Here is a 27062-nt window from a genome sequence, read left to right as displayed (position 1 = left end):
TTTAACTGTCGGCTATGTAGACCACATCACAGAGATTACCTAGGGCGCCCGCCTAGTATGCAGAATAGCAGGGTACAATCCCCAGTGGCGCCAAACCCCCACCAGTTTTCGAACGGGGCGGCGGCTTTCTCCCAGCTTGATTTTCGTCTTACTTTGTGGCCCGAAATAATTGAGAAATTGGGCCGTCACTTCGAGCACAGCCGACCAAGTCCGTTAGAAGTGGCCTATTCGCTATTGCGCCATTACATCCAAATCACCATCGTCACTGTTGTGAGAACTCTTCCTAAGGAGCATGGTATTCTCGCGCACTTTCGTTTAAAGTAAATTTTATTAACGGGCATAGAAATACGCAAAACAAAAAACAGTAAGCTGTCTGATACTTCACACAGTAAGCTTCTGAGCGCAGAGTGATGAGTGTACTTTAAGCATCTGGCCAGCACCTGACGTAATTAAGCATTTAAGCATCTGGCCAGTGCAGATGAAGGCGGTCCGATGTATATTTAACGAACACAGGTTGACAGACTAATTCATACAGAACTTCTCAAACAAGCAGGACTGCTAAGCCTTCAAACGAGAGCAAACCTAGAGCGCCTTAAAACAATGTACCAACTCAAACACAATTAACTAAAAGCCGACACTTCAAGATACATATCAAAATCCTAAATGCGACAAACACATACGTAATAACCACGTGCACACTCTAAGCGAGTTATCATTCCGTACTAACTGCTTCAAATATTCGTACTGGCTCTTTCAAATATTCGTACTTTCCTTGACTATACGCGAATGGAACATATTGAACACATCCATTGTTAGTAGTCCATCATTAAAAGCTTTTAGCACATCTGTGGAAAATCAACTACTTACATCTCTAATTATTGAGTTCTTATGTCATTACGAATTTGTTCCTTCCTTTCGTGTTCAACTTGTGGTATAGCTATTTGTCCACCAAATTCTCGTCACACACTCCTCATTATGTTTTAACTGCTATACGCATTTTCTAATTTATAATTTGATGTCATATTTTGATATGTACTTTGATTAATTATCATTGCTATATTTTGTGCCTCAGTACTTTTGAATGCCCTCCCTGATACGATCCCTGACGGGATTGACAGTATCAAATAAATAAATAAACAGTAAATAAATAGTAAAAATAAATAAATAAATAAATAAATAAATAGCCCCACTTCTTTCCTGGAAAGAAACAGCAGATATTTAAAAAAGGGTCAGAAGCTGGGAGAGCCCGATAGTACTGTTTATGGGTACTGTCACTCTACACTACACACACTGAGCGACACCACAGACCAGATATAAAGTACAGGTGTCAGACAGACGCCATTCGAAAGGTCCTCGCAACAACCCGCAACGCTTAAAGGCACAGGAAATTATCAAAGCAAGTGAAGCCTGGTCGCCTTACATGGCACTCCAAGAACCATGGCTACTTTTAGTTTGCAGCTGGTATCGACGTCAATTCCGAGATAGTAGGGGTAAACATATTTTATGCGCGGTAGAGAATTTACTTAATTAAAGAAGTTGCCTATCTGATACAAAGGCGAATCTAGAGTTTGAAAACATAATTCCATTGTTTTTCCCCCTTATGAAAGCAGTTTGTAGAGCCCTGTTTTATGAAAAGCACCAGGTGTAATGGCGTGTTGTCTTCTCTTGAAATTTCAAGCGATTAAGTTAATGAAGTCCTTCAACAATGCACATCACGCTTTGTACACAGCTGCGGTCATCCGAAAACAGCGGAACCAGATTGGCATGTTTTAAACTCCAGGATTTGCCCTCAAAAGCTTTGCAGATCACTTCTTGGCATGTTTCCGAGCAGCTATACGATCGGTAATGCGCCAATGATCCAGTCGCTACGATGCAAGCTTGAAATCCGCCGCTTCGGCCTGGCAAGAGGTCCAAATGGACGCAAGATGGCGAATGGAAGCTGACAAATTGCGTTTAGAAATACAATCAATCAATCAATCAATCAATCAATCAATCAATCAATCAATCAATCAATCAATCAATCAATCAATCAATCAATCAATCAATCAATCAATCAATCAATTATAATTTTGTGAATAGATTGTTTAATCAGTTGGTTACCCAGACAATCAAGTAGTAAATGAAGACCCTTGTGTAGTGGTCAGCAGCTGTCTTTTAACTTTTAAGTAAATAATACGTTCCAGTATGGGAACGACGTACTGTCCCTGAGAATGAAGTGATTTTACATTTGTTGCGGCTTCACTGTTGGAAACTGCGAAATGTGTTTAAAGGACGGATTTAGCTAGTGGCTCAGGCTCTTCTGTAATCGCCCCCACCTGGCATCGCAGCTCTCGCGGGTCACTGTAGACGCTGGTGTACGCGATATCACATGCGCCGCACATGGGAGGAGGCTGCGGACTGAAAGAGGACGCGTGCATAATAAATAACAACGGTAGTAACGTAGCCATGTGCGCTTGTTTTCGCATTAGCCGCTCACTTCCCAAAATTCGGCTGGCAGGTGATTTTCGCGCGCTTCCGAGGAGGTGTGATGGCGATGATGGTGATTAGGATCGCTACGATGATAGCAACGATTACGGCGACGATAACGGATCACGGCGCCATGAGGTACAAATTGCACGTCGTTTTCAGCACGCAGGGTGCGCGCTCATCGCGCGGCCTCAAGGGAGGAACAGAATGGAAAATGCAGCGCCCGCGGGTGTGCGCGAAAACTGCCTCTCAGAAAGGCCGTGAATGGCTTAACCGAATGACCGCAGGCGAAAGTAATCTTGGTTCTTTTTTTGTTTTTTTTTTTGCTGCAGGTTTAGTCGCATGCTGTGCTCCCGTCTTCTCTCAAGACCAGAAGGGCAGTTTACTCCAGGTGCGTGTCATTGTACCTATAGGGAGCGGTTTTAATTATCTCCTCGTCGGATCACCAGCTTCTTGTGAAACAGCTGCAGTGGCAAGCGAAGTGTTGCAGCACAGAATTCGGTTCTTGTACGGCTGATACGCAGCGAGGCTTCAATAAGGCATAATATGCGCGCATGAGGAGCAAGCTTTGAACGGGAAATGACAGAGACAAGCCGTTCTTAGTAATCCGACAATGGAGCAAAGAACTTAAGATCTGTAACGTCTGGTCGCTTCATTTTACGAGAGCTGCCAAGTTATTTGCTTTGCAACACGTTACTTGTCCATTCACTCAGCGAAAAGTTGAGGCAATTAACGCGTTTACGCGTTTATTAAAGCGAGAGAAGCAGCTCGCTTTGTTCGGCGTAAGCAGTTATAGAGGCGTTTCTACCAACTCTAGTCTTGCCTCCAACAAGTACTTGTGGAATGGCTAAAAATCATTTGCTTAAATAAAAAAAAATTACAAGAGTTCAATGCTGCTGAACCAAATATTGAGCGAAAGCATCAGCTGCGGGGAACCGAACGTTCTTCTTCTCTTTTTCTTCTTCCTCAGCCCACATATAAAGCGCCGCTTTAATCAAGCCGTATGAACGCACCACCTTAGTGGCCTATAGGGATAACGTGAATGCCAGGGTCCTAGCAGGCTGAATCTGACTCGTATGGCTGACGGCGTGAGCCAGGGTCCGATTTATCCAACTGTATGACGTCAATCCGTCTGTAGCGCTCCTCGCGGAAGGAGCGGGAGTTAGGCCGCCGTTGGTGTGCACCGCCTCGCATGGCTGACGACGCGAGTTGGGCCCCCGGTTTTTGCAGCAGATGGCGTGACGTCACACCAGGGGTGAAGCTAAAGGTCAACGGTATGCACCACCTCGCTACGCTGAAGGCTTGAAAGTGCAAGTAGTATTGCTTTCGCAATAACATACTGGACAAAAGTAGGTAATAGAGGGCTACTTTTTTTTGAGCTTCGCATACCCTTTCTGGTGATCTCGGTATACCTTTAGACCGCGTGAAAACCTTGGACTTGTAGGAAATTGGCGACTTGTACGCCCGCCTTGTGTCATTGGACATGGGCGATAAGAAATACAACAGCGAAAATATCTGCGCGCTTAGTGCGGTGAAGAAAACGTCCACCGCTGAAGGATATGCGAAGAAAGGCGACAGACCAGGCTGACAAATTCAGACAATCAAAACCAAGCGATGCCTGCTCCCATGTATGCCCGATGTGTTGCACTTAATAGCCTACAAAATGGAAAATAAAATTTGCGTATTATCGATCGCAGTGATACAACAAAAATTAAACATTGAAATATGAAGTGGTGATCATTGGCATGCAGTGGTCATCGTGGGCGTTTTTTTTTTTTTAGGTCCAAAATGTTTACAGAAAGGTTGCTTTTGAGGTTTGTTCTTGTCACTGTGCCTATATTGAGGGCTACGGCGGACACCAGGTGAGATGCATAATGCTTCAATTAGCTGACTAATTAACTAAATACGTATATAACATTTAAAAATTTTCTTGTAGGGGGATGTTGTTTTTGAATGATTGGAGCTCGTCCGCTAAATAGTAAAGCCATGGTGACTCTTCAAAAATTATAACGCGCGTTACAGGGCCTACAGATGTCAGCGTGATAGGCGGCTCCAAAGCGTAACACAGCGCCGAGTGAGCGAGTCCAGCGTAGATAGCTCCGCCTCGGCGCTTTGAGGCCGGATTGCGAGCGAAATGACTTCGCGCATTGGTTACTGACGCGGCGGCTTCATCAGAATGATCGCGGTTAAAGCTAACTCGATAACAAACCACCACGCGCCCATCTGGTTCTCTGGTGATGCCAGAATAATGACGAAATCTCTCGGTGGAGAGATGTATACCACACCGGCGGACAAGCGCTGTGTTGCGCTGTGAAGCCACCTATGGTTTGGTTTTGGTTTATGGGGCCTAACGTCGCAGAGCTAGTCAGGCTATGAGAGATGCCGTAGTGGAGGGCTCCGGAAAATTTTTACCACCTGGAGTTCTTTAACATGCACTGACATCGCACAGCATATAGACGCCTTCCTTTTCGCCTCCGTCGAAAAGTGGCCACTGCTGCCGGGATTCGATCCCGCATCCTCGGGCACAGAAGTCGAGCGCCCTAACCAGTGCACCACCGCGGCGGGACCTATAAAGAAGCGCTGTTTCATGGTTTCTGCCATATGCTGAGCCAACCATCCTGACTACCCCTTTTTACCCTCATTGGTAGTCTCCTTTCTGTGCAATGCTGATCTGTGAAAAACTGCGCCGAACTTAACACACCACAAGAAAGAAGGCGAGACAAAGTATGAACCAACTAGCCCAAGAAACGGTATTAATGCAGTATTTGTGCAATGCTGGCCGTATTGTATCAGGAAGTTGGATTACGAAGCGTTAAGGCTTTCTGTGAGTGCCTTAGAAGTTCAGGTTAGTTTTTATGCTGAGATATACTGTGTACATCTGGAAAATTCATTAACAGTACGATGCGGCCGTCGTCTGCCCAGTGTTGCTGCGCCAGAAGACATAGGAGATGACAAGACAATTAGGGCAAGGGCATAATCATAATTCTTGTTGCTGCAGTGAGCGTTGACTCCTAGGCTATTCAGATTTGTGCGAAGCAGCGCTTGTCCCCCATCTTCTGGTATGCAACGGCGTCCAAAGAAGCTGCCCCTACTTGTGCTTATGCGCTGCATATTGCCACGAACCATTGGAAGCTTTATTTGTCGTTTTCAGCAGCCACCGGTATGCGACTTTACCAGTGTGATGGTAGCGCACTAGAGCATCTGGTGTTTTTTTACGCTCTGTATTGCGAGACACGGCACTATCATTTTCTTTGTCACGCGGGATGCACCGTGATGCATCTAGAATGATTCTAGCATCTTGTGTCTGTTTCCAGTATATTCCAGTTTGCTCCGGACCTCCGGTAATCTTTGCGGCTTTATCTAGATGTTTTTTTTTTGTTTTCGCCGGTTTTAAATTGGGTTCTGCCGAATGCTGCATACATCCCTAGTTCAACGACCACTGAGCACGTGTGTTGCTCTCGCCGTCGCAAAGTTGCCTAGTTCTTTTGCGGGCGCAAGTCAGCCCCCTAAAAAGTTTAAGTGAAATCCGTCTCCTCGAGTTCGGCCTACGGCCTTGTCACTACATTTTCACTCAATGATTAATTAGCATGCCCAAATATTGACACATTAATAAAGCAGGTAGAACACGCGCTCTCAGAATTCGGACAAGAAACATGATTGGAGGGGTTGCTTCTGACGGAGCAGAACATCCAAGCGGACGACACTCGCTCGCTTAGCATTATTACCGCCCCCACGCTCATTGGCTCCACCAATAGAGGCTTTACAAAAGTTAGCGCCATCTAGTGAAAGAGACAGAAACTGTGAGCGGCTGTCATGTTCAGTCCGCCCGCGCCTCCCATCGAGTATACGTTGTCAACGTGCGCCTTCGTGGAACCCGTGCTTGACGCGCAAGGTGCATTGGAGTGATCACTAGCGACTTTTTCATTTCTTAACATCACAGCAGTCACTGCTAGCACCAGAATCTATTTGGAATGATGCCAGCATTTTGCTGCGTACCGTCGTAGACGCGCACGGAAACAAGGTATACGCGTGTATGCGACCGCTCGTTTGCAATCCTAATCGGATTTACAAGTGTCACTTGCATCATGTAAAGCATTAATGCACGTCCATCTGATTGGGAGCTAGCTCACAGAACGTGCTATCACCTAAAACAGCAATGTTGTTTTGCGTGCTATGGAGCCTTGTTAACTTGAAGGATAAGCTTATGATTCGATGGAGGACACGGGAGAAGGAGCAATGCATGTATAACGAACGCTATAGTTCAAATACGTTGTTTGAAAGTTTTTGTACGTAGGTTGAATTTACCATTGCGTATTTGATTTAAGACACTGGCATAATTACTGAAACTACTTTTCACAGTTGTACGAAATGGTAGTACTTGGTGCAGAGAGCAATACGGCTGTCTATTGTGCGCCCGAGGTGCGTGCTTCACGCTGCAAAAAGCGGCTGCCAAACCCGCGGCGTCTAGTAAAGCAGGAAAAGATGATATCCCACCAGTGTGTTGTAATATGCTCACGTGCAGCCCGTTTCGAAAGATGTTATCACGTGATAATGCATTCTAAGTCCTGTCTGCGTCCAGAGCGCGTAGCTCAGGTTTGCATTCTGTGCCTTCATAGCTGCCAGCGCGGCCGATAAAATAACGAAGCGTGCGCTTCACTTTTGTGTGTTTTGTCGAGTCACCCGATGGTTCGCTAATTGACAGCCATCTGGAATTCAGTTGATTTTGTAAATATGCGGATTTCTTGTTTATTCCCTCTGTTAGATAGTAGACATTTGAGGCCTTAACCTCATATGAAAGCGCTGTCATGGGAAGCTTCGAGGAACTCGGAGGAAGAGGAACTCGGCTGAAACGAAAATAAATTTGAAAAGTGAACTTACATTACTGCGAAGTGTCTGTGCTTGGTGCAACTGGCTGTGTTCATAAAGTCAGATTTATATTATATAATACGTTTATAAAAAATTAGGGGGACACTAAAGCTCCGATAGCGTCTCTCTCACACAGACACACACACACACACTCACACACACACACACACACACACGATGTTTTGTTTCCTGACTTTTTAAAATCTTGACTTTTATTTATTTTAGATTTATATCATTTGTTTCTTTATTTTATTTAATGTCTTATACTTTTATACACCAATACTCAGATTCAGCCACAATTGCCTGTCCGTTCCGAGCATTTTGACATCTTTGAACACAGTCTTCAATTATTTCAAATATAATCACACATTCTAAATTTTATTCATTAGCCTCACCAAGTCCTGGTCTTTCATTCTGAGCATTCTGCCCCTTTAAATCCTCAATTTCAATTTTTTTCTTTTTTTCGTTGCTTTGTTTCATCAATTGATCAATTAATTACAAATATTTTATTAACTCATCATCGGCTATCACACACCAATCAATCTTCACTCACTGGAAGCAGAAATTACCATGACGCATTTTTTTTTTTTTTTTTTACGCAACCCCCGGTTATTTCTGAGACCCGTGCCAACTACTGCGTCGACGGCATAGGCAGGAAAGTGTTAAGTGCCATTCCAACTTACGTCAAATTACGCACGATTCTTTCATCTCAAAATAAATTGCATCCTCGCTCATTTCGCCAACAAGTATCTACCAGTGGGATGAGCGACGGTAATGCGCAAACCAAGCAAACAAACTCGCGATCGTCTCTCATAGTCATTAAAGTAAATAGCAAAGACACACAGACAAAAAAAAATTTCTAGACATTACGAAACTCTGGATACTGTGCCTGGATAGGGATGACGCTGCGCGGATCGACGAGGTGCCCATGCACGACTCGTAGAGCAGTTTGTAACTGCGCTCGGCAGCGCGGCCGGTGGGCCCCACTACGTCTCGGCTGACAAAAAACGCTTCTTGGCTTCGCTAACAGACACCGCCAGGCACAGAAGAGAGGTTCAAGCACAGAACACTAGGTTACAACGAGAAAAGCGCGGACAGAACGGCGGGCGCTGACAGACGGACACGAAGCGAACCGAAGCGAACGGATGGCGCGATCAAAATGTGGCTGCCAGCGCGGGATCAGCTTGCCACTCATGCTTGCCAGACTTTTTTTTTTTTACATACATACATACATGAACTTTATTGCGAGAAATATACATGCAAAAAATATCGGGTGCCCGCAGAAGCGCAAGCGCTTGTGGGCGGGCAACGGCAGTCACAGCGGTATGCATTCAATATAAAAACGCTGATAGTACACAGTCAGTCAAAAAAGAAAAACAAACAAAAACTGGTACAATGCATATATAGTTTTCTCAGTACAATCAATAGCTAAAAGACACTGAAACCTGTAGTCAATAAACGTAATGAAATCGGCAAAAAAAAAAAAAAGAAGAAAAAAAAACGAACATAAATTACAAAGAAGCTTGATAGCTTTCTTCGCGACCTGCAATCCACGCTTTCAGTGCAGATTTAGTAGCCTTCATAGAATCGCAACCCAACACATGTGCTGGTAGTTTGTTGAAATAGTAAGGAATATAAAACTGTCGTGTTTTTTTGTCATAATTGGTATAAACCCTTGGTACCTTGTAACGTGCTATGTGCCTAAGGGACTCTGGTTTTTTATCTGGTTGTTTGAACTGGTTTGAAAAGTAATTTCTTAGAATTACCACTTGCACGTACAAGTCATGCAGGGGACTAACACCTGCTTCAGCCATCCTGGTGTTGTAGTCAGCCTTCTCATAAGCAGTTCCATACAGCAAATTAGTGGAGATTCTGCACAACAACTTATCAACCTTCCTAATCTTACAGGGCGCACATGATCCATAGACAGAAATGCCGTATCTAAGCATAGATTCTCCCAAAGATTTATACACAGTCTGACGCAACTTTACAGGTGCAGTGTATTTTATACGATACAGCTGCACAGAAAGGGAACGCATTCGCTTTAATAAGTGGTCAATGTGAGACGACCAACACATATTAGAATCAAGATACAGGCCGAGATATTTAACACTGTTCGAGTAGGGCAGCAGCGAACAGTCACAATTGGCACAGTCACTACCATGCAAAAGAATCGACGCGGAAAGATCAACATTCTTGTGCGGATTTCGGAAACATATCAACGCAGTTTTCTTTTTGTTTATGTATATTTGATTTCCAGAAAACCAATCTACTATTTTTTTGACATCGTACTGAAGTAGTTTCAGTGCCTGTGGGCTTGATTCATGGGATATTACTAATGCCGTATCATCAGCATACTGAAATAACCTTGCATTTAATTTTAAGTCAACCATATCGTTTACATAAATATTAAACAAGAAGGGCCCCAAAACAGAACCTTGTGGTACGCCGTACTGAATATCAGAAAAGGTACTAAATGATTCATTAATTTTTACTACTTGTTTACGATTATACAGATAGCTTGCAAAATATTTTTGATATGGACCACGGAATCCAACACTTTCCAATTTTTTAACAAAACAGAGTGTTCTACGGTATCGAATGCTTTCGATAAATCCATAAATAACCCAAAAACACATAAATTCTCATCCAAATTACCATTGATAAAATCGCAGCAATCTTCGAGAAGCTCAACCGTACCAATATTACGACGAAAACCATACTGTGTAGTACTCAAACATGAATACTTTTCACAAAAAGATGTCATATATTGGTGGACAATTTTTTCCATCAGGATGCTAATGACCGGCAGTATGGCAATCGGTCTGTAGTTGGTTGGATCCGACTTTTTTCCCGACTTGTAAATTGGTCTTAAAACTGATATCTTAAGACCTGGCGGTATGTCTCTTGTATTAAAACAACCATTGAGTATATGTAAAAGTACTTCTTTAAGTATGGAGTAATTGCTCCGCAAATCACGCAACCTAATCCTATCGTATCCTGGTGGTTTACTATCTGGTAGCGTCTGAATAAGGTTCCACAACTCTTCGTCATCAACAGGTGGAAACGCAGCCGAATTGATTGTTTTCTTGCCTTGGTAAGGGATGGTAGAATCATTAGTTCGCGTTTTCAGCTCCCTAATGGATGATAGAAACGCGTCATTAAAAGAATTCGCAACGATCGCAGAATCCACTTCTCCGAAAGTACAACGCAAATTCTCATCCAAATTAGGTTTTTTCTGTCTACCTAATAACCCATTTAATAGATTCCAGGTTTTCCTTTTATTCTTGCTACACCTAGAAAATTCCGCAGAAAAATATTGCTTCTTTGCTAGCCTCAGTGCAGCAGTAAGTTTATTACGATGTGCCCTGTATTGCTCTTTCAAGGCTAGATTCCCGACATCTTGTTTATACGCACTCCAAAGTTTGTCTTTTTGATGAGATAATTTCAGTATATCATTCGTTATCCATTTCTTCTCAGGATTCCTTAACCTGATTTTAACCTCCTTTGTGGAACTGGCATACAGCTCATCAAACTTAGCTACTAAAGAGTTATAAGCATCAACGTGACTTTGAGTTAGCAGTATCTTCCAGTTAAAAGTTTGAACGAGGTTGTCCAAACAATTGTTATCGATAATTTTTATCGATACTTTTGTAAACTTTTGCAAATTTTTATCGATACTTACTTTTGTAAACCCTCTATTGCCGTTTTGCTTTGGCTTGGCGCCACTGCACCGGGCAGTCGACGGTCGCGCGGCACTGTTGAATAATTGGCCGGGTGTACGTTATATTTGCCAGCAAAATGCTACTCAGGGTCAAGGCCACCTCGACTCGGCATGGGACAATGTTCGCCAATAACCTTGAGTAAATGCATACAGGGCTCTTAGCGTGTTATCAACAGTGCCCGGACTGTTCATGTCCAGATTTCTGGGAAAGCTTTTTAATTGTGAAGCAATGGTGGAATATTGAGATATATTTTCTCGAGGATGTTGATGTAAATGGTCTAAACTTCAGATGGGTTGCCAAACTTTGTTTCAAAGAGCTTTTCGTGCTCTCGCACAGCTTAAAAAAACTCTCATAGAAAACCGACGGGCTACGTTAATAAAAATAATTTTGAAAAACTATAGAACATTATAAGATAAATTTTATAAAAAATATCAACAGGATTGGTCTGAGGCATCCCAAAATTTTGCTAAATTTCTCTTGGTCTTGCGCTCACCACCATCAATTAAATCTGCCATATAAAACGAATGGGGGGCCTTTTTTAATGATATATATATATAAATATATATATATATATATATATATATATATATATATATATATATATATATATATATATATATAAACAGGATGTCACACAACTTTCCCGATTATCTATTTTATTCCAACAGTTTCGGACGGTCCACCGTCCGAAACTGTTGGAATAAAATAGATAATCGGGAAAGTTGTGTGACATCCTGTTTGAATTTAACTCTGGCCCATTAGTAACAAGCAATCCATGTCTATATATATATATATATATATATATATATATATATATATATATATATATATATATATATATATATATATATATATATATATATATATATATATATATATATATATATATATATTCATTTATTACCATATTATTACTATACTACTATGATATTATATTCTAATTATTGCTATTTTGAACTATATTCTGCAGAGTCTGCAGATACGTTGATGTTATTATGCAGTTATACAATATGTGAAAAAATGAAATTCCGTTCAGAAGCCATTTCATATAATTTCGAAGTATGCTGCTCTAGGGTACACAATAAACAACAGTCTAAAGATAAGAATACTTTTCCCCTGCATCTGTTTTCCAGTTCCTTCAGAAAGAATGCTAGGGTTGGCAGTGGGAAAAGATTAAAACTGATATAACAGTTAGCCTGCCACATCGGTTCGCTAGGCATACCCATTTAAATATGTTTGATTTAGGAGTTCTCACCTCATTTTTCGCAGAGGAAGATATACCTTCTTCAGAAATAAGGACCGAACATGTATTAAACATAGGCGCAAATTAAGAAAAATCAGCTGGCCGTGTGCGTGCACTCGCACCCACACGCATGCACATATGTGTAACCACGGCCGGTCTCGAAGGAGAGCGCGCTTCTCTTCTCTTACGGCCTCACCAATGGAGTCTGTTTCCACCGCCCGCCGCGCCTCGGTGGGGTCGCCACCACCCCACTGCTGCGCCTCTGCTACCGCCGTTCACGAGCAAAAGAAACGCGCGCTCGCTCTTCGCTCCACCCGCCAAAGTTGCAACCGGCCGGTCCGACATTTCACCCCTTATGGTTTATACAAAGACGCAGTAATCTGGCGTCTAAAATTTATCGTGTACGAGAAATAAAATATAGTCAACACCGCTCACGCGCGCGCTCGCCTTCGTCAGTGCGGCCGAGCATGGTCGGATAAGGCTGGTACACTACAACGTTTTTTGCCGCTAATTTTTGTACAGAAATAAATTTATAAGGCTATGCAGTGTTCATTCGAAAGCTGTAAGCAGGTGTAAAGTGACCTGGCCTGAGGTCATGGCAAACTGTTGGCTGGAGATTCTGTCAACCGCTTCTGTTTTTGTTTTAGAGCAAAAGAGGCACCGGGGAAAATTCATGGCGCGTCCCAGATTCAGAGTAAAGAACAAAATTTACTCATATAGTTAAAATTGCAGTTGTCTAGTGGAGTGAGCTGCTCTAGCTTCGTGCAAAATAAATCAGCCGGTTGAAAGACAGATTATGTATATGCAGTCTCGTGACTGACGGACGTACGTGTATAACAGACGTAGTCGGTTTAATACACAGATAAACAACTTTTAATCAAGAAAAGGGGCATGAACAATATGCCTAATTGAAAAGAGCGGCAAACAATAAAACAATTGTCCTTCAAAGTTATACATTGTACTACATATTCATCAATTCATCATAACGTGACCTGCGGCTAGAAAATTCAGTCTCAATCTTGCTGGCCGGTTTGTTCATATAGTGAGCTGGCCTGTAATTCCTTTCTGTCACTTTCTTGGCATAATTGAGAAGAAGGATTCTGATAAATTTTTCAGATATCAAAGAAGCGGACCTTATAGGTTGTTGTTAATTCCTTCAGGGCAACTCAGCAATGGCGAATTCTCAATTGCGCTGCTTGAATCAGGATTTGAAGTACTTCGAGAGCATTTGTGTGTGGTGGATGCACAAATATCTTTTTTTTTTTTTTCAAGAAAACCTTGTCAAATAGGGCAATAAACTCTGGTTTCGGATAATGCAGTCCACTAGAATTCTTGTCCTCGTAGAAGAGTGTACATGGGGCTGCTTCTTTGGATAGTATCAAGAAAGATAGTGCAGCGTCACACCCGAGGTAACTGATTAATTTATCAATGTATCCATCGACGTAAGCTAAACCGGAATATGTGACAGTAATGGGATGACAGGAGATGCCACCACAATTCCGTCATTTCCTCGGTTGCTGATTGTGGCCGAGCAGAAATGATTTCTTTGGCATCGACGAAAACTGCCTTGATTTTGATCCAAGATGAAACGTCCGTCTTGACAATGTGGTCAAGTGCCGCTGTTACGGCCCTCGCATTTAGCATGTCGTTCTCTCCGCACATCAGCCTTACTTTCCCTAAGATAGCCTCAATTTGGCCACTATTGAGTTTCCTAATGAGGACGGAGCCGACACCTTTCCCCAGGAGGTATTCTACCACTTGTACAGTAGACTTGTGATGAACAGCATTTCTTGAAATGTTTCTCCAGTGAAAGTTTCCTTCTTTAACGCTTTAGACGTTTCTTGAATGCTTTCGATATATCATATGAACTCGTTTATCAGCCACTGCAATCGAGTGTCACCAGCGGCGTCATTTATTATCCTCTTTTTACCGCTGTCAGCACAAGTGGTGTCATGAATATCAAACCATTTCTTTATTGTTTTCACAATAAGCATAATATCATGTAATATTTCCTTAAAACAGCATTTATTTGCAAAATAAAATAATGTTTAAATACAGCACATTTGCTAATATATAAATTATAGTAACATTGAAAACTTAACCTTACAGTCTATACTTTGACTGCTATACTAATACTTTATATCATGCAAGCATTATGCAACTTACATTACATTTTTATGAAATTATTTTCATCTTCGGCGCTATGTATGGATGGTTTCGCATTTTGCGCTGAAAGACGGTTTCGCTGTCGCAGACGAGTTGCTGTCATGTTAGCCTTGAAGAAGCTTCGATGTGATCAGATTTTTTTTTTTTTTTTGCTATTCTTGTGCAGGCTTGCGAAAAATTCGGATTAAAATGGACATAAGTTGCTACCATGCCGCAATGCATGTCGTATGCCTCTCGAACGTGTGCTGAGCGACAGTGTTTTTATATAAAGACTCGCTTCATGTGTGTATTACGCTGACGACATGCCGATGCAGTATCTATCTTCCGTGTTCTTTCATTTCGGGGCTGCACTAACCACGATCGAACAAGCGAGCGACAGCGCGAAAGCATGCAAAAGCCACCCGCCGCCGCTGACGCAGATGCGGAGCGAACAGTGAGCAGGTCGCGCCCCTTGCGGCGGCGGAGAGCGTAACTCGAGGAGAAAAGTTCCCATTGTTCCCGCGGCGATTGAGAAGGCCGTAAGAAAGCGCGCGCGCTCTCCCTCGAGACCGGCCGTGGTGTAACACACAAAAATCTTCCCTCTATATACCCACAACATTGCTCGAAGTTCTAATCTCGAAAAAGGCATGCGTGTGGCCAGCTTGAGTTTTTATATAAATCTAGCGAAATTCCCTTTGACAAGCACATTCTTCTCTGTGGGATTAGGCGTTTAACAGCTGACTGTGTTAAATGAAGAGTAGAGGGCACGCGCCAAAAGCTCCGTGCCAAAAGCTCCGCGCCAAAAGCTCTCATAGCTTGTTAATAGACGGTCATTGACATCGTATTTTTGTCGCACAACAAACTTTAGAAAAGGCAGCTAGTAGCGTGAGTAAATTTTATGAGGGCGTATTATGTTTATTAAGGAAGCCATGCATCGTCGCATATAGGCATCCGACACGGTCATGCGGAGCGGAGATATAAATAAACAAGCACTGCTCGAATACACATTGTTTGAGCGACATATATATGCCGAATAGGTCGTTTGTTTCCGAATTTCAAGGCAGCTGTTTAAGCCAGCATGTTGCAGTATATATGCAATGCCGCTAAAGTTCTTATTGAGTCATTTTGAGAGACAAAAGAAACAAACAATTTAGTGAAAGCTAATCAGTATTTGCCCAATGTTTAGGCGGCGCGAATGAAAAGCAGTCACCTCGCTTCCCCCACCCCCTGAAGAACGTAGAAGCCAAAAGAAAAGCAACCAACACCGTAAAAATAGACATAGCGACAGAAAACTATCGCACAACTCCAGCGTTGTGGCTTTGTCCAAGTCGGTCCGATCGTGAGCAGTTCATAGAGGAAACATACTAAGAAATGGCGCGTTATTAATGACGTCTGATCCTGTTCGCGCAAGTTATTGAGTTTACGAGGACGACGAACGAACGCGCTCTTCCTGAAAGCACTGGCGCCGAAGACGATTACGTGGTGGGCGAAGTATCGATATTAGCGTTGGAAAAAGCCTTGCATTCGCAAGCACAGCTGAGGTTTGTGTGGCGGCCGCCCCGCTTTCCGGTTGCGCACGGCGTTCCTTCTATGCGGCCTTTAATTTTATTTTTCTTTCTCTCTCTCAATTCGGCTCTCTCAAGCATTTTTTGGGGCAGTGCCAACATGTCGAAAAAGGGTTTGTCGCGTCAGGGTATGAGTAATGTGAGAAGAAGTTGGCTAGCTTCAAAATGTAAGGAAAAAAGAAAACTAGCCTGGCGTCCAAGCGCCGAAAGGAGAATGAAAGCAAGAGCAGCCGCTCTTCCACGACATCGTCAGGAAGTTTGACACTGCGTATCCATCTTCATAGCAGGCAAGTTTGCCATGGGCGTAGCCGCCTCTGCATACGTTCGGTGCGCTCTTAGCGTCAACGCGTCTGTGAAGCGCGCACCTTTTTCTTTACTTTTTTTTTTTTTGAAGTTTCATACGCGCCCTTTGAGCGTTACGCGCGCACATTGCCTAGCCAGCGCGTAACGCGGTAGCGGCTGCAGCGCCTAACCCACAACCAAGCGCGGATTTTCGCAATGTATTTGCTAAGCGGCAGCGCGCCTCGCGCTTTCCCTGCTCCAACATCGCTGCGCTCACGACGTTCCCGCGCTCGGCACTTCGAGTCTCCTATTCTTTATGAGCCGCGACTTACGAAATGCGTGAGATAAGGGGCTCCACGCGGCTACCTCTCTTTTGTGAAAGCAAGAATCGCTGCGCGTACTTTACGCAGCGAACAAAACCTAACTTAAGTCGCTTTCATTTTTCACTCCGGGCCGCAACACCGACAAGTATTGAACCAAGGACAAGACTCTCGAAAGGCGCGGATGCACGGCAAGCATACGCGTAAGCAGAGCTTAGAAAGCCGAAATGACTGCGCTACATTACGACACTATGCAGACTCGGGATTCGCAGGAATATTTCTCCTTGCGTCAAAGATCGAGCCTTCTTAAGCAAAAGACTTGGCGCCGTATTTTCCACAGAAGGACGATGATGAAGACCTTTTTTCTTTGTCCTTCCGCTGCTGAGGAGGCAGCGCTCAAGTAGCTGTAAGTACATTTTGTAATTGCCTCAAGACAGATGGAATACCTCTTGATATCGTTTTCCTAAGGTTATGTGTTCGCACGGAGTATGATGACATAAGAGAAAATCTTGCCGATAGATCTTTCTTCTTCTTCACTTGAGAGGGTTTCATTGCACTGCCACTTAACCGTAGTTGAGAATTGTGACACGGCACTATGCTTTCATGAGTGTGGCGCAAAAGGGAGAGAGCGGGCGTTCACAACGGTGAACTGCAAAATATTTGTTCGTTAGACGTGAAGCGTATGTCGGTATATCGTCGGGGAGAAGGGAAGCTGTTCCGGTGGCGAACAAGAGGATTTATTTGCATGAAACATGGTAGTTGCGGACATATAAGCAAAACTGCGTTTACATGTGCTTGACGCGTGGTGATGGAATAATAATAATAATAATAATAATAATAATAATAATAATAATAATAATAATAATAATAATAATAATAATAATAATAATAATAATAATAATAATAATAATAATAATAATAATAATAATAATAATAATAATAATAATAATAATAATAATAATCAGTTCACAGGAAGGGAAAAGCGCAGTACCAGTCACACTTGTTTCTGTGGACACGTGAGCCGCACCTTAAGGAAAGGTGGGAGTGAAAGTGGATAGAGAGAAAGAGGAGCCGTAGTGGAGGATAACGGAGTAATTTCGACAACCTGGGGTATCTTTAACGTGCGCGTACATCGCACAGCACGCGGACACCTCTTCGTTTCGAATCGAAATGCAGCCGCCGCGGTCGGGATCGAACCCGGGCATTCCGGCACAGTAGTAGGTGCAGCTGCATCGCAAGGCTTCTTTTAGGCGTAATTGACTGATGTGAATACTGACTAGTGAAATAGTTTTAAATTTAATGTTTGTGTATGCGTTACAGGCAACACCATTTAGCATTCTTTGATAGCATGGATTCACTGCGCTTTCCTAAACGTGTTTCCCTTACCGGTCGTGCGTGATTACTTCAGCTGAGGGCTCTATAAGCTATGAACTTTGTGAAAATTTGTGAAAACCGCTTTAGGCCTACGCTGACAAAGTTGTATGGGTAAAATTTTCAAGCGTTGCCGATGTTCTAGACACTCTGGTATATGAGACCGCTTGTGTCGTCAAAAGAAAAAAGAAAATTGCCGTCGATTACGTTACTTTCTAATTGCAAAAGTTTAGCGCAGCTCATCAGCTGCTACAGCTTTGCGATAAACTGAGGCGAAGAATTCACAAATATTTCATACAAACTAGTTTCACTTCTGCGAGTGACAGATAATGGGCCTTTCCTTTCCTGTAAACGACTTAACTGGCTCTAATTAAGTTTCGATGGAGGCGAAACGAAGAGGCGTCCATGTGCTGTGCAATATCAGTGCACGTTAAAGATCCACAGGTGGTCAAATTACTACGGAGCTTTCCACTATACGGCACCCCTTTCCCTCTTTCCGCTTTCACTCCCATCTTCTTCCCTTCCTTTACGGCGCGCTTAAGGTGTCCTCAGAACAGATGTAACAGACATTGCGCCTTTTTTTTTTCTATGAACCAATTATTATTGTTATGGGCTCTAATTAAATACATAATTAAACCACATCAACCATTTTATCACTTGCACACCCTTCCTTGACGCCCTATTCTATGTTTCGATTCTTTTTTGGCTCCGGGGCTGGTTACGAGGGACAATGGTGACGCGGATGATTGCGTTACTGGCAACGCGGACGATTACGTTACTAGTTAGTTTCTAGCTCCTCTTTTAGAGCGCCGATAAAGTCATGCGCACCTTTCCTTGACGCTCTATTCTATGGTACCATTCTTTTTTGGCTGCGGAACTGGTTACGAGAGACAAAGGCGAAGCCGCGAAACGCAGGAACGGGCGCCAAAGAGCTGCGCTCTTAAAAACAAAAACAAATAAGCTCTGGATTATTAAAAAGAACGTGTCGCTGCAAATAAATTTGGCATATTTACATCGAGTTTCGTAGCATTATGCTGACAGTATGTCAAGAATCCACACTTTCAGACCTGTTTCCTAAACATTGCAGGAGAAGAATCAGAGAAAGTGTGATCCTCTAAGCCCTTCTTGGCAGATTAACAGTAATAAAAAAGAACAATAGCTACATCGTTTCGAGAGAACAGTTCGCAGCCAGCAAATTTTTTCTTGAAGGACTGAGATGTGTTCGCCTCTAGGAACAGTGAATGAGCTAGAGTTATGTACCATTTGCATAGCATCGGTGACAGTTCGGTTGGTATAAGGACTCTGCGCGTCTGACCAGGGTTCCGCCCTCACTTTCTTCAGGGGGTGTACAATTAAGCTTACTTTAGCCTAGGGTTAAAAATAAAACATTTGTGGTAGGCCACAGAAACCACTAGTACGCAGCTGCCAAACTTCTGCTGCATCACAGGCAATTTCTTATTTTGCAATTAATTAATTGGTAATTAATATGTTGAATAGCAAGGGTCCCAGAATGTTTCCTTGCGGAACGCTGCACCGGACCGTTTTCAGCTCTGATTTAAAATCATTAATATGAACCTGTTGATGGCGATTATGAGAGTAGCTTTTTAAAAGAACGAAGAAGCTACCTCGCTAACCATAATATTCCAGTTTTTCAGTAAGAGTTAAGAGAATAATAAGATCAAACGCCTTTCAAAAATCAATGAATATTGCAAGCATGTATTTTTCCGCTCAAAAGCTTTCAAAATTAATTCTTTTTAGAGGAGTAGCGCACTTTCTGTAGAGCGATTCTTTGCAAAATCGAATTGGTAGGGTGTAATGATGTTATGCTTGTTTAAAAAAATGCTCATTCTATCATGGATTAGTTTTTCAATGCAAAAACTGAGAGAATTGATATTGGTCTGTAGTTAGACATACAGCCTCAATCCCCAATTTTAAAAATAACAGAAACTTTGGCGACTTTTAAACTTTCGGGGAAAATGCCTGTCCGGAATATTGAGTTAATTAGATGTGTTAAAACTCTAGTTATAACATGAATGACGTGTTTTATCGGAACTATCTGTAATCTGTCAATGTCGCAGCTTTTACTGTTCTCAAGAGATAGAAATCCATTTTCAATTTCTGCCTTCGTTACAGGTGTCATGAAAGCGCTATCGCATGTGCTGTGTTTCATTAGGTTTATCGAATGCGGATCATGTGAGCTGCTAGCGATGGAAACAAGATAATCGCTGAAGGCGGTGGCTAACGCATCACCAGTGACGGTTCTTTTATCGATTGTCATTGCAGTTGGGAGGGTAGTCTTGTTTTGGATGGGATTTAACAAATAATTTAATCGCTTCCAGAGTAACCGCTGTTTTTACAGCGTCGGAGCCTAAGAAATTTGCAAAGTAAGACATCTTGGTTTTGCGCAGCAGGCTAGTTTTTTTATTTCCATGTCGTTTAAGGGTTTTCAGATCATCAGCATTTCTTGTTTTGATGAAGTACTCATAGAGGTGATTTTTCTTTTTAATGGCTTTTATGCATTCTGTATTAACCCATGGCTTACGGGCCTTTCTTGGCAGCTTTTTTCTACGCAGGGAAAGCACGTAAAAAAATACCAATAAACTTTTCAGTAAACGCTTCATTCGCTATATCGGCAATATCATTAAGCAACACAGTTTCCCATTGCGCCGCATATAGTTCATCTGCAAACTGCTGCAGAGTACGGCCGTTAATGTTATAGTACTATAAAGAACAGCGGTGGCGTAGCGGTAGAACATCCGCCTCGCATGCAAGAGGATCGGGTCTCGAATCCAAGTGCCACGCAATTCTCCAAAACATAAAAAAAAAAAAAAAAAAAAAAAAAAAAAAAAAAAAACGCGTGTTAATGGAATTGCATAAAAAGGCTTGGATACGTGCGTCCTGATGCCGGTGAACACCCCCGGCAACGCACTCCCTCACCAGAACAGGAGTTGGCCACCCTGGTGCAGTAATTGGCCTCAACCTCCCATGATTAGTCCTATCAAACCCGGGCCCTCAGTCACCAGCGGCTGCAGAACAACTGCAGTGCTAAGAATTCCTGGCTGCGCTGGACAGGCCGCCATTGGAAACTGACCCTGGCAACGTTTAATGCTAGAACCCTAGCTAGTGAAGCTAGTTTAGCAGTGCTTTTAGAGGAACTAGAGGGCATGACATGGAATGTCATAGGGCTTAGTGAGGTTAGGAGGCCGAATGAGGCATATACTGTACTGAAGGATGGGCATGTACTGTGTTATCGAGGTTTACCAGAGAGGCGACAACTAGGAGTAGGTTTCCTTGTCAATAAGTATATGGCGGGTAATATTGATGAATTCTATAGTATTAATGAAAGGGTTGCAGGCATCGTCATTAGGCTTAATAAGCGGTATAAACTGAAGGTTGTACAGGCCTATGCACCTACATGTAGTTATGATGACCAGACAGTTGAAAGCTTCTATGAAGATGTAGAATCGGCAATGCGAAAAGTAAAGACACAGTATACTGTACTAATGGGCGACTTCAATGCCAAGGTAGGGAAAAAACAGGCAGGAGACAAGGCAATAGGTGACTATAGCATTGGTTCTAGGAATAGCAGCGGGGAGTTACTAGTTGAGTTTGCAGAGCGCAATAACTTACGAATCGTGAATATCTCCTTCAGCAAACGGAAGAACCGGAAATGGACATGCAAAAGCCCTAACGGGAGACTAAAAATGAAATTGACTTCATACTGTGTTCAACCCCCCCCCCCCCCCCCCCCCCCCCCCCCGTTATGCACGATGTAAAGGTAATCGGGAAAGTACGATGCAGTGACCACATGATGGTGAGGTCCCGAAATAGCCTAAATCTGAAGAAGGAACGCAACAGATTAGTAGGAAAGAAACCCATCAACGAATTAGCGGTGAGGGGGAGGGCAGAAGAGTTCAGGATCTCGCTACAGAATAGATATTCAGCTCTTACCGAGGATGGCGACATTACCATAGAAGAAATAAACAACAATTTCAGAGATATCACTACTGAGTGCGCTGTAGAAGTAGACGGTAGGATAGGTAGAGAGGATACCGGTAAGCTGTCTAAGGAGACGAAAGATTTCATTAAGAAACGCCAGCTTCCAATCCAACAGACCAGATAGAATTGGCAGAGATATCAAAGCTAATCAATAAGCACAAAGTGGCCGATATAAGGAAGTATAACATGGAGAAAACTGAGCATGCTGTAAAGAGCGGGAGAAGCCTTAAAGCGGTGAAGAAGAAATTGGGCATAGGCAAAAATCAGATGTATGCGGTAAGGGAAAAGGCGGGCAACGTCATCACGAATATGGACAAGATAGTCAAAGTAGCTGAGCAGTTCTATACGGATCTCTACTGTAGCCAAAGTAATCAGGACCGCCATGAGATTGGCAGTAGGGAAGAACATTCAGACGTTCCACCAGTGACGAAGGACGAGGTTAAGAAAGTAATAAAATCTATGAAAAGGGGGAAAGCAGCTAAAGAGGATCAGATAACTATGGACCTGTTGAAGGACGGGGGGGGGGGGGGGGGGGGGATATCGTGCTAGAAAAACTGGCTACCCTGTACACGCCGTGCCTGGTGTCATCGACGGTACCGGAACCATGGAAGAACGCAAGCATTATCCTCATTCATAAGAAAGGGGATGCTAAGGACCTTAAAAAGTACAGACCAATCAGCTTACTGTCTGTTACGTATAAGGTATTTACTAAGGTAATCGCTAATAGAATCAGGACAACCTTAGACTGCAATCAAGCAAAGGATCAAGCAGGGTTTCGGAAACGGTACTGTACTATTGATCATATCCATACCGTTAACCAGGTGATAGAAAAATGCTCGGAATATAACCAGTCCTTATATATAGCATTCATTGATTACGAAAAAGTATTTGACTCAGTTGAAACCTTGGCGGTGATGCAAGCATTGCGAAATCAGGGGGTAGACGAGCCGTACGTGAAAGTGCTGGAAGATATATATAGTGGCTGCACAGCGACCATAGTTCTGCTTAAAGGAAGTAACAAAATTCCCATAAAGAAAGGTGTTAGGCAAGGAGACACGATCTCCCTAGTACTATTCACAGCTTGTTTAGAGGAAGTATTTAGAGACTTGTAATGGGAGCAGTTAGGCCAGTAGATGGATGGAGATGGATGGAGAATTGTAGAGGAGAAGTGTAGATGGAGAATACCCCAGTAATCTGCGATTTGGTGATGTCGTTGCCTTGCTAAGTAATTAAGGAGATGAACTGCAAATAATGATTGGTGACCTAGACAGGAAAAGTGGAAAGGTACGTAGGCTTGAAAATCAATATGCAGAAGACAGGTAATGTTCAACAGCCTCGGGAAGAAACAGCAGTTTACGATTGGTAGCGAAGCACTGGAAGTAGTAGGCGAATATGTCTACTTAGGACAGGCAGTAACCGCAGATCCGGACCATGAAAATGACAAAACAAGAAGAATACGATTGGGATGGAGCGCATTTGGCAAGCACTCGCAAAGTATGACTAGCAGCTTACCGGTATCGCTGAAGAGGAAAGTATACATATTTGCATCTTACCTGTACTCACCTATGGCGCTGAAACGTGGAGGCTAACCAAGAGGGTTCTACTTAAGTTAAGGACAACGCATAGGACTATGGAACGAAAAATGGTAGGGGTAACATTAAGAGATCGGAAGCGTGCAGAGTGGGTCAGAGAAATAACTCCAGTTACTGACATTGTAGTGAAAATCAAGAAGAAATGGGCATGGGTATGGGCAGGACAGGAAGAGAGAATAACCGATGTTTGCTTAGGGTAACAAACTGGATTCCAAGGGAAGGAAAGCGTAGCAGGGGGCGGCAAAAAATTAGGTGGGCGGATGAGGTTAAGAAGTTCGCAGGGATCAAGAGGATGCAGCTAACAAAAGACCGGGTTAATTGGAGAAATATGGTAGAGGCCTTCGCCCTGCAGTGGGCATAGTCAGGCTGATGATGAGGATGGTAATGATGATGAATATATTTTTTCTAATCCACTAGGTATTATTTTTATGCAGAGTTGGAGAGCACCTTCTGAAACCCCCATTCCGTTTATTTTCAATAAAGAAAGCCTCACGTGTATCATTTTTCCAAGCTCTAAAAAGTCCGTCGAATACAAAAATATCACGTGACTAACGCATTCATGCGCCATGATTGTAGTGCCCTCAATCGTGGTTTGAGTGAACGAAATTAGGCCGTGACTCGACAGCCCAGTCCCAGCGGTAGGCTGATATGTCGGAAATGGTTGCAGCTAGCGCGATGAGCTCGTTGCGACTTGCAACGTCACGTGCGCCGACTGCCTCAAGCGGACGAAAAAACCACGGCAGACATACCGGCTTGCGGTTGAAACGGCGTCGTAGAGCCCCGGCCGCAGGTGATTTCGTTCGCTGAAACCCTTGTTGAGAGCAGCTAAATTGCGGCACGTGATATTTATTGTAATACGCGCGCTTTGTCTAGAGCTTGGAAAACGGTACACGTGAGGCTTTCTTTACCGAAAATAAATGGAATAGAGGTTTTAGAAGATGCTCTCCAACTTTGCGAATCCATTTATTGTCGAAATGAAATTAGTTACAAAATTAGAAAAACATGTAATTACTAATTAGTTAATTGGAAATAAAAATTCCCCCGTAGGGCGTCAAATGGCTGGTAGCTCTATACAAGTGTTTTCTCTGGCCTACCTCAAATGTTTTATTTTTTAACCCTTTGCTAAAGCTTAGCCTGGACACCCTGCATAAGCAGTGTACAACGGACGGGAGAGTTTCATGCATGCACCACCAAGGAATTCACTGACCTTAGAAGGTGACACCTATGCTTTCGCGACTTAATTATTGCTACTTCGGAGCTGATATCCGTTGGAAAATACTGGAATAAAGAGCCATTATGGTCGCAGTGATTCCTTATTGACAATACTTACTTGCAGTGCCCAGGAGCCATTACCGCTGTATTAGGGAGGTCAAAGTTAGCACACGTATAAGGGGAGCCCGAGGAAGTAGAGAGATAAACGTTACAATAATGAAAAAACATGTGGGCGTCTGCTGGCACTGCGATTTTGTAACTGCATTCCATACCAATCCAAATAACTCTCGATCACTGTGAAGTTTATTTCGAGCCCCTATAGGTTTTTCACAAGGATTAATTAGCATCAACACGTCTCTACCGCATATGATCGTGCTGCACTTCTTTAGTGTGTTTCCGGAGTGGTCTTGAAGTTGCCCTAATTTTTGAAAACGTGCACGTCGGGCAAAATGGCCCGCTGTGTAACGGTTATCCAAGAATATGCCAACTTCTGATAAGAACCAAAGCAAGGTCAACTTTATCCTTGCATCGCGGCGCATGACCCGTGACTGTACGTAACATGTCGTGCCATCCCTAGTAGACCGAAACAAACAAAAATTAGGAAAAGTCACAGCCAGGTGGCATGTCAACTTGTACAACAGTTTTCACTAGTAAAATAAACAAATATCTGTTAAGGCGCGCCTACGATTTTATCTCGCAGAAAAAAAAAAAAAAGAACACTCCTGATTATCGTATGAACCATGAGTTGTTGGCGCAGGTTTGAAGATAGAAATATGCCTGTTCCCGAATAAAACCAGTTCTAGCCTTCCCTATGCCGTACTTCGAGCCGTCCGCGTCTTTCATCTGGAACTCGTTGTGATCTACACTATCGTCATCATCATCAGCCTGTTTATGTCTTCTGCAGGGCGAAGGCCTATTCCATACTATTCCAATTAACCCGGTCCTGTGCTAGATGCATCCACTCTATATACCCGTGCGAACTTGTTAACCTCATCCGTCCACCTAACGTTCTGCCGCCACCTGATATGCTTTCCCTCCTTTGGAATCCAATTTGTTACCCTCAGCGATTGTCCTGCCCGAGCCTAATTCTTCTTGAAAATAAATGCTTGTAGTCATAAACACATTGAACTGAAGCCGCGTGGAGGAACGCAAGAAATGAGGGTAGTGATCACGGTTTTCTAGCGGCGAACAATTGAGCCAGGGCTGAAAACAAAAACAAAGGCCAACGTGTTGAGAGAACATAATAATTTTTCGAGGTGTTCGCAAAAGTACTCGACCTGTATTGCTGTTTGGTTTTGTATTATGGTCGTATCGCAGAGGAGGCGGCCACGCTGAGCTTATTGAGTCTTTATAGCACGACGTAAAAAGATATGATGTGTGGCAGGGAACATCTAAGAATGGACAACAGTTCACTGAGAGGGGCGATTGCGAAAATCTTTTTCCCGGTGTGCACTTAATGATCTTGCAATCGTACTGCATGAAGAAAAGTTGCCAAGATGGCATGCTCGCTTGACATGGAGTCCCAAAGCGTGGTTCTGTTTTGCGGTTTGTTTGAGCTGCTAAAATAAGCACAGGAAGCGGATAGCAAGGTGTCGTATTGAGAACTCTGGTCAACACACCTACTTTGTTCGAATGTGTACAGACATGGTTTAGGGAACCAGGACAGCTTTGAGTGGCTAGGGAACGGTCGTTACTGCTCAATAGCAGTTGGACATTGCGCAAGCAGTATAATGTCCCTGAAATGTCCCATGTTAGAAGGAGCGTACCCTCCGGGACGAGATAGCTGTAAGGTCGCGCCATTTTTATTCCCTCGTGAGCTTGAAAATAATCGTCGGACGATTTTAGATCTTCTGTCGCGCTAGAGTCTGTGAGCCCAGTACACTAAAACGCTGACGATGACTTTTAGTACCCATGGGGTTACAGAGCTTATTTTTTTAGGAATTAGGTAAATTCCTACAACGGGATGATAGATCGAAATGGCAACGACTGGCGGACACATTCGGTATTGTACCAAGGTCCTTGTGCGGCCGCTCTAGTGCTTAGGCAGCTAAGAACTTTATGAAAGGGATTTTAAGTTTTCCAGCCGTGAAATAATTTCTATGAAAAAAAAAATAATGATTTCAAGGTATGTGTCCATTTTTATAATGGAATAATAAAGTGACAATTATAATAATATTATCATCAACAAAACAAATACTTGTATTTATGGGAAAGCTTGATTGTTAGGAGATCAGTAAACGTGTGCTAGCAATCTAAGTTCGTGCTCTGGTCCTATC

General features: G+C 43.0%; 1 protein-coding gene across 1 annotated transcript in view; it reads right to left on the bottom strand.

Annotated features, from left to right (window-relative positions):
* LOC146203182 (uncharacterized) overlaps positions 1-27062 on the bottom strand; it is a 30200-nt gene that overhangs the window by 320 nt on the left and 2818 nt on the right. The window lies entirely within an intron of this gene.

This window comes from Amblyomma maculatum, chromosome 1 (assembly GCF_055883805.1).
Source record: "Amblyomma maculatum isolate TAMU_Amacu chromosome 1, ASM5588380v1, whole genome shotgun sequence".
In the NCBI taxonomy this organism is placed as follows: Eukaryota; Metazoa; Arthropoda; class Arachnida; order Ixodida; family Ixodidae; genus Amblyomma; species Amblyomma maculatum.
The sequence above is the reverse complement of the archived record's forward strand: the minus strand, read 5'-3'. Positions and strand labels throughout refer to the sequence as shown.